This window comes from Meles meles, chromosome 1, assembly GCF_922984935.1.
Source record: "Meles meles chromosome 1, mMelMel3.1 paternal haplotype, whole genome shotgun sequence".
NCBI lineage: Eukaryota > Metazoa > Chordata > Mammalia > Carnivora > Mustelidae > Meles > Meles meles.
Genome location: NC_060066.1, coordinates 181,569,079 through 181,583,959, shown reverse-complemented (window position 1 = coordinate 181,583,959; position 14,881 = coordinate 181,569,079). Strand labels below are relative to the sequence as shown.

Sequence of the window (14,881 nt, the reverse complement as noted above, 5' to 3'; positions counted from 1 at the left end):
TTGTCAAATGCTTTTTCTGCATCTCTTAAGAGGACCATATGGTTCTTATCCTTTCTTTGATTAATGTGGTATATCACATTGCTTGATTAGCAGGTGTGGAACCATCCCATAGCCCCAGAATAAATCCCACTTGATCTTGGTGAATAATCCTTTTAATGTAATTTTGGATTCAACTAGCTAGTATCTTGTTGAGAATTTTTGCATCCATTTTCATCAAGGATACTGGTTGGTAATTCTCCCTTTTACTGGGGTCTTTGTCTGGTTTTGGAATCAAGGTAATCCTGGCCTCATAGAATGCATTTGGAAGTTTTCCTTCCATTTCTATTTTTGGGAATAGTTTCAGAAGAATAAATATGACTTCTTTAAATGTTTGGTAAAATTCCCCTGGGAAGCCATCCAGTCCTGGACTCTTGTTTGTTGGGAGGTTTTTGATTACCGATTCAATTTCTTTGCTGGTTATGGGTCTGTTTATATTTTTTCTTTCTTCCTGTTTCTGTTTTGGTAGTTTATATGTTTCTAGGAATTTATCCATTTCTTCCAGATTGCCTAATTTGTTGGCATATAACTGTTCATAATATTCTCTTACAGTTGTTGGTATTTCTGCAGTGTTGGTTGTGATCTCTTTCATTCATGATTTTATGTGGGTCCTTTTTCTTTTCCTTTTTAAGTCTGGCTAGGGGTTTATCAATCTTGTTAATTCTTTCAAAGAACCAGCGCTTGTTGATCTGTTGTTGTTGTTTTTTAATTTTCTATATTGTTTAATTCTTCTCTCTTATTTCCCTTCTTCTGCTGGTTTTAGGCTTTATTTGCTGTTCTTTTTCCAGTTCCTGTATGTTTAAGGTTAAGTTGTGTATTTGAGACTTTTCTTGCTTTTTTTTTTTTAAAGATTTTATTTATTTATTTGACAGAGAGAGATCACAAGCAGGCAGAGAGGCAGGCAGAGAGAGAGGGAAGCAGGCTCCCTGCTGAGCAGAGAGCTCCATGGGGGGCTCGATCCCAGGACCCTGGGATCATGACCTGAGCCAAAGGCAGAGGCTTAACCCACTGAGCCACCCAGGCACCCAAGACTTTTCTTGCTTTTTAAGGAAGGCCTCTATTGCTATATATTTCCCTCTTAGGACAGCCTTTGCTGCATCTCAACTGTTTTGGACTGTCATATTTTTATTTTCATTTGCTTCCATGTATTTTTAAATTTCTTTAATTTCCTGGTTAATCCATTGATTCTTTAGTGGGATATTCTTTAATCTCCATGTATTCTGTGGTCCTTCCAAATTTTTTCTTGTGATTGACTTCAAGTTTCACATTGTTGCGGTCTGAAAATATGCATGGTGTGATTTCAATCTTTTTGTACCAGTTGAGGCCTGATTTGTGACCCAGTATGTGATCTACTCTGGAGACTGTTCCATGTGCACTTGAAAAGAATGTGCATTCTGCTGTGAGTGGGGTATTAAAGTTCCCACTATTACTGTATCATTATCTTTTTAAAAAAAATTTTTTTTAAAAGATTTATTTATTTGTCTGAAAGAGAGAGAGAGAGCACAAGCAGGGGAAGCAGCAGGCAGAGGGAGAAGTAGACTCCCTCCCAAGCAAGGAGTTTGATGCAGGACTTGATCCCAAGACCCTGGGATCATGACCTGAGCAGAAGGCAGATATTTAACTGACTGAACTACCCAGGAGTCCCAATTATTGTATTATTATCAATGAGTTTAAGTTTGTTATTAATTGATTTATACATATGCTCCCAAATTGGGGGCATAAATATTTAAAATTGTTCCATCTTCTTGTTGGATATCAACATTTATTATTAATATAGTGCCCCTCTCCATCTCTTTGTTATAAAATCTTATTTGTTTGATATAAGGATGGCTACTCCAGATTTCTTTAAGAATCTCTTATGGATTGCCCCCATTAGCATGATAGATTGTTCTCCACCAATTCACTTTCAACTTAGAGGTGTCTTTGGGTCTAAAATGAGACTCTTGCTAACTGAACATAAAATAAATAAAATGATAAATAATAAAATAAATAAATAAATAAATAGAATAAAATGAGTCTCTTGTAAGCAGCAAATCGATGGGTCTTCTTTTTTAATTTTTTAAAAAAATGTTTAATCCATTCTGATACTATGTTTTTTTGATTAGAGCTATAGTCCATTACATTGACAGTAATTATTATAGTAATTATTCACCAAATTATGAATTTGGTGCCATTATATTTCCTGTAAGGGCACTGTTCCTGTAGATTGGTGCTTTTTAGTCTTTTTTGCTTTTGGTCTCTCTTTCCTGCTCAAAGGGAACCCCTTTTAATATTTCTTGCAGAACTGATTTAGTGTTCATGAACTCCTTCAGTTTTTCCTTGACTTGGAAACTCTCTCTCCTATTCTGAATGACAGCCCTGCTGGATAAAGTATTCTTGGCTGCATATTTTTCCCACTTAGCATGTTGAAGTGTCATGCCATTCTCTTCTGGCCTGCCAAGTTTATGCGGGCAGGTCTGCTGCCAGCCTTATGCGTCTACCTTGTAAGTTAAGAACCTTTTGTCCCTAGCTGCTTTCAGAATTCTCTCTGTATCTTTGTATTTTGCAAATTTCACTCTGATATGGCTTGGTGTTGACCTATTTGTGTTGATTTTGAGGGAAGTTCTCTGTGCCTCTTGACTTGAATGCCTGTTTCCTTTCCAGATTAGGGAAGTTCTCAGCTATAACTTGTTCAAATAAACCTTCTGCTCCCTTTCCTGCTCTTTGTCTTCTGGGACTCCTATGGTATGGATATTACTGTGCTTTGTGGAATCACTGAATTCCCTACATTTATATTTGTGCTCTAATAGTTTCCTTTCCCTCCTCTTTTCAGCTCCATTACTTTTCATAATTTTGTCTTTTATATCTCGTTGGTTTTGCATCTCAGTTATACCAATTTTTATTTTGGCCTGATTGTTTTTAAGTCTTTTATCTCTGAAACAAGGTGTTTTCTATGGTTCTTTCAAGCTCAGTTAGTATTCTCATGACTGTTTTTCTAAATTCTTATACAGATACATTGCTTATATCTGTTTTGAGCAAATCCCTGGCTGTGATTTCTTCTTGATCTTTCTTTTGGGGAGAATTCCTCCCTCTTGTCATTATGTCTAGGTGTCTGTCTTTTGTATATTATGAAAGCATGTTAAGTTTCTTGCTCCTGAGAGTAATACTTTATTAAGAGTAAGAGTATTAAGGGGTCATACATTGTCCGGGGCCTGGCACTTCAGGAAGTGTTTCTGGTGTATGCTGTGTGCACTCTGCTGTTGTGTTTCGTTCTCTTTCGCATAGCTCAGTCCTCCACAGAGTTCCTCCCTGCTTGCAGTGGGGCGTGTCTGGACCTTTAATTAGGTATGCTTTGATTTGTTTCTTAAGAAAAGCCTGGAAAAAAAAAAAAAGCCTGATCCAAGAAAAGAGAAAAGGAAAAGGAACAAAAAAAACAAACAATGAGACAAACAAAAAACTATAAGCCTGATTCCAAAGAAAAAGAAAGAAAGAAGGAGGGATACCTGAGTGGCTCAGTCGGTTAAGTATTGGGTTCTTGATTTTGGCTCAAGTCATGATCTCAGGGTCATGAGATCAAGTCCAGTGTTGGGCTCTGTGCTGTGCATGGGACCTGCTTAGGATTCTCTCTCTTCCTCCCCCTCCATACTTCCTCCCTCCCTCTCTCTAAAAAATAATAGAAAAAGAAAAAGAAAAAGAAATGAAAAGAAAAAAAAAAGGAAGAAAGAGAAAGGAAAAAGAAGCCTGATCCAAAAAATGAGAAAAAGAAACCAACCAACCAACAAATGAACAAAAAACCATAAACCTGATTCCAAAAGGATAAATAAATAAATAAATGGCCTTGTCCTATTTCTATCAGAACTGAAGCTGACACTTTGGAGCACTCTATGATAAACAGACTTGGTATACGAAGGGGGCCTGTGTTGGTCCCCTGGGGGAGAGGCCCATTGTGCTGGCTCACAGTCAGACCTGTCCTAGTAAAGATGCCCCTGCCAGGCAGAGGGTGGAGGAGTTTGGTGTCAGCAACTCCAGCTTCCCCTGGGGGCCCTGTGTTTCTCTCAAGTCTGATGGAGCTGGTGAGAGAGGGCTGGCAGTGAGGATGGGAGATAGTGTCACCCTGCCCTCTTGTCCCCCAGGGAGTGAACTTGAGGCCACCACAGTTGAGGAGGCCCTCAAAGAAAAGCTAACAATCTCCTCTCCTGTATCCCAGGCTTTTGTCAGATCCCTCCCCTCAACCTGTTTATGCCTGCGGGCCGTTAGAACTCCCGGCACCCGCTTTGTCTGGTCTATGTGTCTGTTTTTTGTGTTGTTGTTTTTTTAATGATTTTATTTATTTATTTGACAGACAGAGATCACAAGTAGGCAGAGAGGCAGGCAGAGAGAGAGGAGGAAGCAGGCTCCCCGCTGAGCAAAGAGCCGGATGTGGGGCTCGATCCCAGGACCCTGAAATCATGACATGAGCTGAAGGCAGAGGCTTTAACTTACTGAGCCACCCAGGTGCCCCTATGTGTCTGTTTTTATGCCAGTACCATGCTGTCTTAGTGATCACAGCTTTGTAGTAAAGCTTGAAATCTGGCAACGTGATGCCCCCAGTTTTGTTTTTCTTTATGCCTACATCAGAAAGGATGAATGCCCAACTTTTGTATCAACATGGATGGGACTGGAAGAGATTATGCTGAGTAAAATAAGTCAAGCAGAGAGAGTGAATTATCAAATGGTTTCGCTTATTTGTGGAGCATAAGAAATAATACTGAGGACATGGGGAGATGGAGAGGAGAAGGGGGTTGGGGAAATTGGAGAGGGAGATGAACCATGAGAGACTATGGACTCTGAAAATCAATCTGAGGATTTTGGAGCGGCAGGGAGTGGGAGGTTGGGTGAGCCTGGTGGTGGGTATTATGGAGGGCACGTATTTCATGGAGCACTGGGTGTGGTGCATAAACAATGAATTCTAGAACACAAAAAAGAAATTTAAAAAATAAAAATAAAAATAAGGAAAAGAAAAGGCACTCCCAGCACCACAGTTTGTTTGTTTTTTTTTTTAAAGATTTTATTTATTTATTCGACAGAGAGAGATCACAAGTAGGCAGAGAGGCAGGCAGAGAGAGAGAGAGAGAGGAGGAAGCAGGCTCCCCGCGGAGCAGAGAGCCCGATGTGGGGCTCGATCCCAGGACTCTGGGATCATGACCTGAGCCAAAGGCAGAGGCTTTAACCCTCTGAGCCACCCAGGTGCCCACCAGCACCACAGTTCTCTTGTGTTTCATCTCTCGCTGGAGGCTGGCATTCCAAACTTCAGACCTTAAAGGACTCGGCAAAGTGTGGAGCACTCCCCTGCCTCAGAGGAGAGCGTCACAGTGCTGTGGCCAGCACTGTTCTCTCCCAGAAAAGCAGTCCCACAGCTGTGCAGGTGCCTGGAGTCTACTGTGAAGGACCGCCAAAAGCTACAACCAGGTTATCTGCCCTCTGTGCCCACCTCTGTCCCCTGCTGTTAAATGGCTGTTCCATCATGCCCGGCAGGTCTTTTGTCCTTGGAGAGGCAATATACCCTTTTCCAAATGTACTTCAGGAAGGGGAATATCATCTCCCAAGGAAACCCAGGGGATCCCCACACCACGGCATCTTGCTGTCTTGCAGTAATCCAACTCATTGGTCTCTCCCGCTCATGGCCTCTCTCCCTGAAAAGTCTCCCTCCCCACCACAGCACTGTGGCTTTTCTCTCCCTCAATTCAAGTCTCCAAACCTTACAATTGTGCAGACTGTCTTCTTTTTTTTTTTTTTAATTTATTTATTTGACAGAGAGAGAGGTCACAAGTAGGCAGAGAGGCAGGCAGAGAGAGAGGGAGAAACAGGCTCCCCACTGAGCAGAGAGCCCGATGCGGGGCTCGATCTCAGGACCCTGAAATCATGACCCGAGCCGAAGGCAGAAGCCTAAACCACTGAGCCACCCAGGCGCCCCGTGCAGACTGTCTTCTTAATCCTCAGATAAATTTCCTAGTTGTTCAAAATGATTTGATGTTGATCTAGCTATGCTCCAGGGACAAGGCAAGCCCAAAGTCCCCCTACCACTCTTCCATCTTAACTCCTTCAAGCAGATTAAATTTGAAAAAAATTTAGAAGACCAACAGTAAGTGATATCAGTGTGAAATTTCAGATTAATGATGACAAAGATAAAACATGGTTCTGCCAAGAAAAGATAAGACATTCTTCTGAACCAGAATGACCTGGTACTTCACAATGGCAATTGGAAGCTGCAGGACACTGGAGAAACATCTTCAAAGTTCTAAGGGAAAAGGACATGATTTCCAACCTAAATATACACCAATCAAAGTATCAGTCAAAGTGAAGGTAAAATCCAGACATTCAGCAATGCAAAATTTATCAACTATGGAAAATTCCTATCTGAGGAAGCTACTGGAAAGTGTACTCCATCAAGGCAAGAAAGTAAATTCACAGAGAGAAAGATCTTGCCTTCAGAAAACAGGGGGTCCATAATGGAGAAAGAAAAAGAGAAGTCCTAGAATGATAGTGAAGGGCAGTATGTACCTGACTACTCTGCAGCAGGTTTAGAAAGGAAACAGTCTAAACCAGGGATAGGAAAATAAATGGTTCCAGAAGAAATGTCTCTAACAAGATAATTGACAGATTATTTGTCGTGACCAAATATATTATATGAAGATTTTAAATTACTGCTAGACAATTTAGGTGTAAATAAATGATCACTACAGAAAAATCTGCAAACTCCCTAAAAATCAAACAAAAAACAAATGAAAGTATTAATTCCTGAAGGGGAAAAAAGGTTGCATAAGAAAGTAAATGTAGAATTGTGTGCTACACAGACTGTGCTACAAATATTTATTTAGTGATAATAATGTAAACATTTAATTTTGATCTAACCTCAAATCATAATATTATTTGAGAGGATGAGAGAAAGGTTCATGGTATGTATATATGTATGTATGAATTGGGAGCTATAGACTCAATGACAATAAGATCTCTCATGAGAACCCTTGTTCTTTCTGCTGTGGGAAGATACAGTGAAAAGATGGCTCCCTATAAGCCTGGAAGTGGGTCCTCGCTTGATACCAAATCTACCGGTCACTTGTCTTGGACTTTTCAGTCTCTAGAACCCTGAGAAATAAATTTCTTTCACTTGTAAGTCACCTGGTAGGTATTCTGTTGTAGCACCCCAAACAGACTAAGACAGAAACTAGTACAAGAAGTGGGGTGCTACTATAACAAATATGTGAAAGTGTGAGAGCAGTTTTGGAACTGGTTAAAGGCTGGAAGAATTTTGAGTTGCATGCTAAAAAAGCCTCTGCTGCTGTGAACAGACCTTTAAAGATGATTTTGGTGAGGGCTCAGAAAGAAGAGGAGACTTGTAAAGTTTTAATCTCCTTAATAATCCTGAATAGAGTGTTGGTAGGAATATGGAAGGTAAAGGCCATTCTGATGAGGTCTCAGATGGAAATGTGGAACATGTTAGTGGAAACTGTAGGAAAGGTGACCCTTGTTATACAGGGGCAAAGCACTTGGCTAAATTGTGTTTATGCCCTAGTGTTTTGTGGAAGGTAGAACTTTTGAGTGATGAAATTAGCTGAGGAAATATCTAAGTGAAGTATTGAAAGAGTAGCTTGGTTCCTCTTGACTGCTTACAGTAAAATGTGAGAAGAGAGAAATAATTTAAAGATGGGATTGTTTAAAATGAAGCAGAACTTGGGGTGCCTGGGTGGCTCAGTGGGTTAAAGCCTCTGCCTTCGGCTCAGGTCATGATCCCAGGGTCCTGGGATCAAGTCCCGCATCGGGCTCTCTGCTCCGCGGGGAGCCTGCTTCCTCCTCTCTCTCTGCCTGCCTCTCTGCCTAGTTGTGATTTCTCTCTGTCAAAAAAATAAAATATTAAAAAAAAAAACTTGTTTAAAATGAAGCAGAACTTAAATATTTGCAACATTCTCAACCTATCCATATTGAAAAGAAAAAGAAGTCCTATCTGGGAAAGAATACTAAGGGTTTGATCCTTAGAGAGGTTTCAATGTAGGAAGATAAAAGATAATATCTAGAATGTAAAACTCAAGAAAGAACAGTCATTCTGAAATATGAAGGCATTAGAAAGGGCAACTAAAGGATTTAAAATTGCATTTAAAATTGTATGAAGTGGGAATTGGCAATGTGACGGAATGGGGCAAGAGAATACTGTTTTTTATTTTAAAATTTAGCAGTATTTGACATTTTAATCTGTATACATGTATTACTTAAATTTTAAAGACGAATAAGTGATAAACAGGAGTTCTTTGGGCACAGAGATGGAAGAAGGGTGTATCCCAAACAAGGGGAAGGATATAAGCTAAGGGAAAGATGCTCTCTGGAGTCATTTTAGTCCCTTTGGATATTTAGTCTATTGGATGTTTTTTCCTTCCCCAGGGACTGTGAGCTCCTACCAATTACAGAGTCTTATGAACACAGGTGACAGGAAATCCTTAATATGTAAGTGCAGCAGGTAAAAAATTTGGAACAGTGTGCATTAAGAAAGATGCACAAATATTCAAGTCATAAAAGAGTTACTATCTCTACTTTTTTTTTCAAAGATTTTATTATTTATTTGAAAGAGAGAGAGCACAAGCAGGGGGAGCAGTAGAGGGAGAAGCAGGCTCCCCAATGAACAGGGAGCCAGATGTGCAGCTCAATCCCAGGACCCCAGGATCATGACCTGAGCTAAAGGCAGATGCTTAACTGACTGAGCCACCCATGTGCCCCTCTCTACTTTCAGGATTTAAGAATCCCAAAGGCCTTATAAATATAATGAGAAAGAATTTTTTTTCTTCACACTGTAGCTCCCCAATGGTATCTGTGTTACACTATTTTCTGGTTCTTCTAAAACTGATGTAGGGAGTGATATGGCCCCACCTACCAAGGAATAAAAATGAAGAAGATGTGATCATTTAGGATGAGGGGAGTGCTCAAAACAGAATTGAGGAAACATTTAAGTCATGAGCAGAGGAGAAGGAGGAATAAGCAAAAGAGAAAGAAAGAGAAGAGAGAAAAAACCAGGAGAAATCAGTGACACAAAAGCCAATTAGCAATGTCTAATGCAGTAGAATGTAAATATTAGTAACACATCTACTTCACAATTTACAAAGTGTTTTTCATTTATAGTGAAGTCAAAGATTTTTCACATTTAACCTTCACAAGTAGAATAAGAAACCCAAAAAAGCCATTAAACTTAGCAACTATAGGGACTCTAAGGACATTATGAATGGCAAAGATCAATAGTAATAGGAATGGAAAACGGATCAGGTGAGTTGAGAAAGGGTCAAGAGGTAAAGAAACAGGGTGCTCATTCAAGTCATCGAAGAGTTCCTATTTCCTAGGCATTTAGGTATTAAAAAGGGGATCCCTAGAAAGTGAGTACATGTACCTGCCCTGGAAAGTTAAAAAGAAGTTTTCGGTCTAATTAAGTCCTTATGAATTTGTTTCAAAACATTCAGAGACGATCACATCTCTAAGAAAGAGCCAAAGCAAAAGATTCTGCAGATGCTTGCATATAATAGCATTCATGGGACTGTGTTACCAGTATCCAAAAGCATATTTTCCAGCAACTTAAAAAAAGTGTCAAAAACTCTAACCAAAGGTTAGCTAGTAGGGAAATTAAAAAATCACATAATTATTATATAGTAAATACAACAGTAAAATAATAGCTACAATTTATTTTTTTAATGGGCCAGGCATTGTGTTCAACATTTTATATACATTATCTCATTTAGTCTTCCAACTTTGGGCATCAGCAGGTCTTGGGTTGGCTATCGATGGTAGAAAATGGAACCAAGTATGACTCTTAGATTTTCTTCTTGAGCCATCAGATACATCTTGGTGTTGATACTAAGATGGGGACAACAAGGAAAAAATCAGACTCTGATAGGAAAATTAAGAGCTCAATAATGGTCTTATTAAATTTGAGATGTTTCTCAGAAGTGGTGGGTAGGTAGACACTGAGCCTAGAGCTCAGAAGGAAGGTCAGGGCTAGAGATATAAATTTGTGACTTACCTATATCTAGATGCTATTTAAAACCATGGCACTTAGGGGCACCTGTGTGGCTCAGTCAGTTGGGTGTCTGACTCTTGGTTTCGGCTCATGTCATGACCTCATGGGTTGTGGGATATTGGACTCTCACTGGACTCTGTGCTTAGTGGGGAGTCTGCTTGAAGATTCCCTCCGCCCCCCCCACTCAAATAAATAAATCTTAAAAACAAAACAAAACCATGGGACTGAATATGATCACTTAGGTAGAGAATGTAGACAGGGCAGTGGATGCTATGGAGTACTCAGTATTCAAAAGGGTTGCAGAAAGGCAGAAGACCCTGCAAAACAGACTGAGAGAAAGCAGCCAGGAATACAGGAGGAAAAACAGGAAGATGGGATTATAGAGGTCAAGAGAATAAGTGTCAAGAAGGGCATAGTCAATTTTATTGGAAATTGCTAAGAGGTCAAATGAGATACCAAGAGAGAAGTAACCATTGTATTTAACAATACTGAAATCACTGTTGATTTTGACAAAAGCAACTTCAATAAAGTGGCAGAAATGAGCAATGGAAGCTCAATTATAGTGGACTCAAGATATAATGGAGGTGGACAAAGGGGAAAAGGTGACTACAGACAAATTTTTCAAAGAAATATTGCTCTGACTTCTGTATAGTGAAGCAAACAATCAACAAAATCAAAAAGCAACCTACAGAATGGGAGAAGATACTTGCAAATGACATATCTGATAAAGTATTAGTATCCAAAATATATAAAGAACTTATAAAACTCAACACCCAAAATCTGAATAATCCAGTTAAAAAATGGGCAGAAGACATTAATAGGCATTTTCCAAAGCCACATACAGAGGGCCAAAAGACACATGAAAAGCTGTTCCACATTACTCATTATCAGGGAAATGCAAATCAAAACTAAAATGAGATATCTCACACCTGTCAGAATAGCTTAAATCAAAAATCCAAGAAACAACACGTTGGTGAGAATGAAGAGAAAAGAGAACCCTCTTACACAGTTGGTAGGAATGCAAACTGGTGTAGCCACTATGGCAAACAGTATGGAGGTTCCTCAAAAAGTTAAAAATAGAACTACCTGGGGCGCCTGGGTGGCTCAGTGGGTTAAGCCTCTGCCTTTGGCTCAGGTCATGATCTCGGGGTCCTAGGATCGAGCCCTGCATCGGGCTCTCTGCTCAGCAGGGAGCCTGCTTCCCCTTCTCTCTCTGCCTGCCTCTCTGCCTACCTGTGATCTCTCTCTGTCACATAAATAACTTAAAAAATCTTAAAAAAAAAGAATAAAAAAAATAGAACTACCCTATAATCCAGCAATTGTACTACTAGGTATTTACCCAAAGAATACAAGAATACTAATTCAATGGGAACCATGCACCCCAATGTTCACAGCAGGATTATCAACAATAGCCAAACTATGGAAAGAGCCCAAATGTCCATTGACTGATGAAAGGAACAAAGAAGATGTGGCATATATACACAACAGAATAGTTTTCAAAAAAGAATGAAACCTTGCCATTTGCAATGACATGGATGGAGCTAGAGAGTATAATGTTTAGTGAAAGAAGTCAAGAAAGACAAATACCATATGAGTTCACTCAGATGTGGAATTTAAGAAACAAAACAAACAAGCAAGGGGAGAAAAAGAGACAGAGGCAAACCAAGTAACAGACTCTTTACTATAGAGAACAAACTGATGGTTAACAGAATGGAGGTGGGTGGGGAGGAAGGATTAAATAGGTGATAGGGTTTAAGGAGTGCACTTGTTGTGATGCGTGCCAGGAGCTGTATGGAAGCGCTGAATCACTATATTGCACATCTGAAACTAATATTACACTGTATGTTAACCAACTGGGTTTAAATTTCAATAAATTAAAAAAATTTAAATGTAATAATTTAAAATAAATTATAAGTTTAATATCTATAATATTAATATAAATAAATAAAATTTAAATAAAAAAACTAAAAATAAAGAAATATTGCTTTGAAGGGAAGAGAAATGCAGTAATCATTGGAGGGGGATGGGAATATCAAAGGCACTTTTTTTTGAGGTGGACAATATTAATCCATTGTAGCTGATGGGATTGGTCCAGTAGAGAGGGAGAAACTAGTAAGGCCAGAGAAGGGAGGTAACTGCAGAAGCAAAGTTCTTGAGAAAAGGAGATAGTACAGGACCCAGAACAAATATGTAAGAACTGCCCTGTTACAGGAGCAGAGATACTTACAGATTTTAACAGAATATAAAGCAAAGCATATGTGTGCAGATACAGGGAGATGAGAAAACTTCATGTCTGACCACTTCTGTTTTCTCTGGTTCAGGATCTGAAAGCAGTGAGTCCACTCCTCTGAATTCCTATAAACCCTGCCCAGGCTCTTCCAAGTGAGCAGGCCTGGTGAACAGTAAGGAGCCCTCACAGTAGTAAGGGGAAGCATGCACCAAACTCTAGTGTCTGACCTAATAAGGCTTCTCTTAGTATAGCGGTTCTCAAATTGTGGTCTCTGGAGCAGATGTAACATCATTCTTTAGACATTTTTAGAAATGCAAATTATCAGGCCCTACTCCAACCTACTGGATTAGAAACTCTGGGGACAGGGCCCAGCAACCAGTTTAAATAAGTACTCTTGGTGATTTTGAGAAGTTTTTTTTTTTTTTTTTTTTTAAAGATTTTATTTATTTATTTGACAGAGAGAGATCACAAGTAGCTAAAGAGGCAGGTAGAGAGAGGGAGAGAGGAGGAAGCAGGTTCCCTGCTGAGCAGAGAGCCCGATGCGGGACTCGATCCCAGGACCCTGAGATCATGACCTGAGCCAAAGGCAGCGGCTTAACCCACTGAGCCACCCAGGCGCCCGATTTTGAGACGTTTGAGAACCACTGTCTTTGCAGAATGTTGAGAGTTTCTTGGAAGACTGAAATAGCAATTTCTCAGATATAAAAATGTCAGAAGCAGGAGCTTTTCATAATGAAACTAAGTATATGACAAATGCTTTAAAAGCACTGACAGTCAGCTGTGTTAACTTCTTCTCACATACCTTTGCTTCAAAGGCCAAACTCAGTCCACAGCATAATCCCATGAGTATGACAGAAATTACTCCATGAGATTCAGGCCTCAGATGAAACTGACTCACTGAGGAAGGCTGATTTTAAATTTAAAAACACGCACTGTAGAGGAAAAAAGTACATAACAAGATAGAATTGAGGGAGGTGTCGCAGAGGGATGCTTGATTTGGAGTCAAACATATTGCTGTTCCATGGGTAGAACCACCATGTGTGATCCTGAATAAAACACTTAACTTCTCTGAGCTCAGTTTTCTCATCTAAAAATATGAAGGTGCCAAAATCTTACCTTGGAAGGGAGTCTGTGACTACAATCCTGTCTGAGTATAAAGAGTCTAGAAGTAGTCCCCAAGTTGCCATGTATTGTATCATGTGACCCTGGTCACAACAGTTTGAATGAGTAGCTTTAGACCAATAGTGCAACATTCCTATACTTCAGAAAATGTAGTTATGTCATGGCAGAGACAGTTTTCTATAATTTTATTCTGTATCCAGAAGTAACCAGAGCTGTCTCTGTTTCTTTGCAGTAAACACACAATAACTTTATAGGGTTGTTATGAGAATTAAGTGAAAAAATGTGAGTATAATCTGTAACACAGAGTCTGGCACATAAAACTCAAAAATGTAGGGGCGCCTGGGTGGCTCAGTGGGTTAAGCCTCTGCCTTCGGCTCAGGTCATGATCTCAGGGTCCTGGGATCGAGCCCCACATCAGGCTCTTTGCTCAGCGGGGTGCCTGCTTCCTCCTCTCACTCTTGTGATCTCTCTCTGTGTGTCAAATAAATAAATCAAATCTTTTTTTTTTTAAAGATTTTATTTATTTATTTGATAGAGAGAGATCACAAGTAGGCAGAGAGGCAAGCAGAGAGAGAGAGGAGGAAGCAGGCTCCCTGCCGAGCAGAGAGCCTGATGCGGGACTCGATCCCAGGACCCTGAGATCATGACCTGAGCTGAAGGCAGAGGCTCAACCAACTGAGCCACCCAGGCGCCCAATAAATCAAATCTTAAAAAAAAAAACCAAACCTCAAAAATGTAGTTCTTCATAGTAATGAGACCTCCAAAGCCATTAGTGCCACGGGTGAGATCAAAAAGCCTTAGCACCCAAAACAAACCCCCAAAGTAAATGAGTACAGTTGCAGAGTCATGAAACCTCACTCTGCAAGGCTTTTAGCTCTGAGGCTATGAAATGTATGCTCCTGGGGCTTTAGTCCAGAAGAACTCACTGAACTCCTAACCTGCAGCTTTCTCTTGTATTACTCTGTATGAGTGGAAAGTTTATTGTTGCTTTCTGGCATGGAGGGACTATGGAGGAGCTATATTAGAAATTTTAGAATATGTTACACAGAACTTTTCTGGTATAACTGAAAGTGGGGCTATGACTGGATTCAGGGTATGGAAGATTCCGAAAATAAGAAGAGAAGCTGAGTATTAGCACTGCAAAACTGGCCTTGTAGCATTGGAATAATACAGAGAAATGATGACCAAAGAAGATGGCCTTGATGAGGAGAATCCAGAATAGAGAGGCCATTCGGAAGGCCACAAGTCTAATCTAATCTAGAAGTTCCCAATGCCCTTAACCAGAGCAGTGGTGATAGGAAATTAAAAAGTGTGAGTGGACATTGAATTGCATTTTAAAGGTCAAGGCATCAAATAAAGTTGGTGACTGAATGTTGGGAATGAAAGAAAAATGAGTGCCTGACAGTTAGTTTGGTAGAGTGAGGAATGGTGGGGCCACTGCCAGAGTTATGGGAACATGTTTTGGTTGAAGGCCTGAATTCATT

General features: G+C 39.9%; 1 protein-coding gene across 2 annotated transcripts in view; it reads right to left on the bottom strand.

Moving 5' to 3' along the window:
- Positions 1-14,881, bottom strand: part of ZSWIM5 (zinc finger SWIM-type containing 5) — a 214,023-nt gene that overhangs the window by 44,470 nt on the left and 154,672 nt on the right. The window lies entirely within an intron of this gene.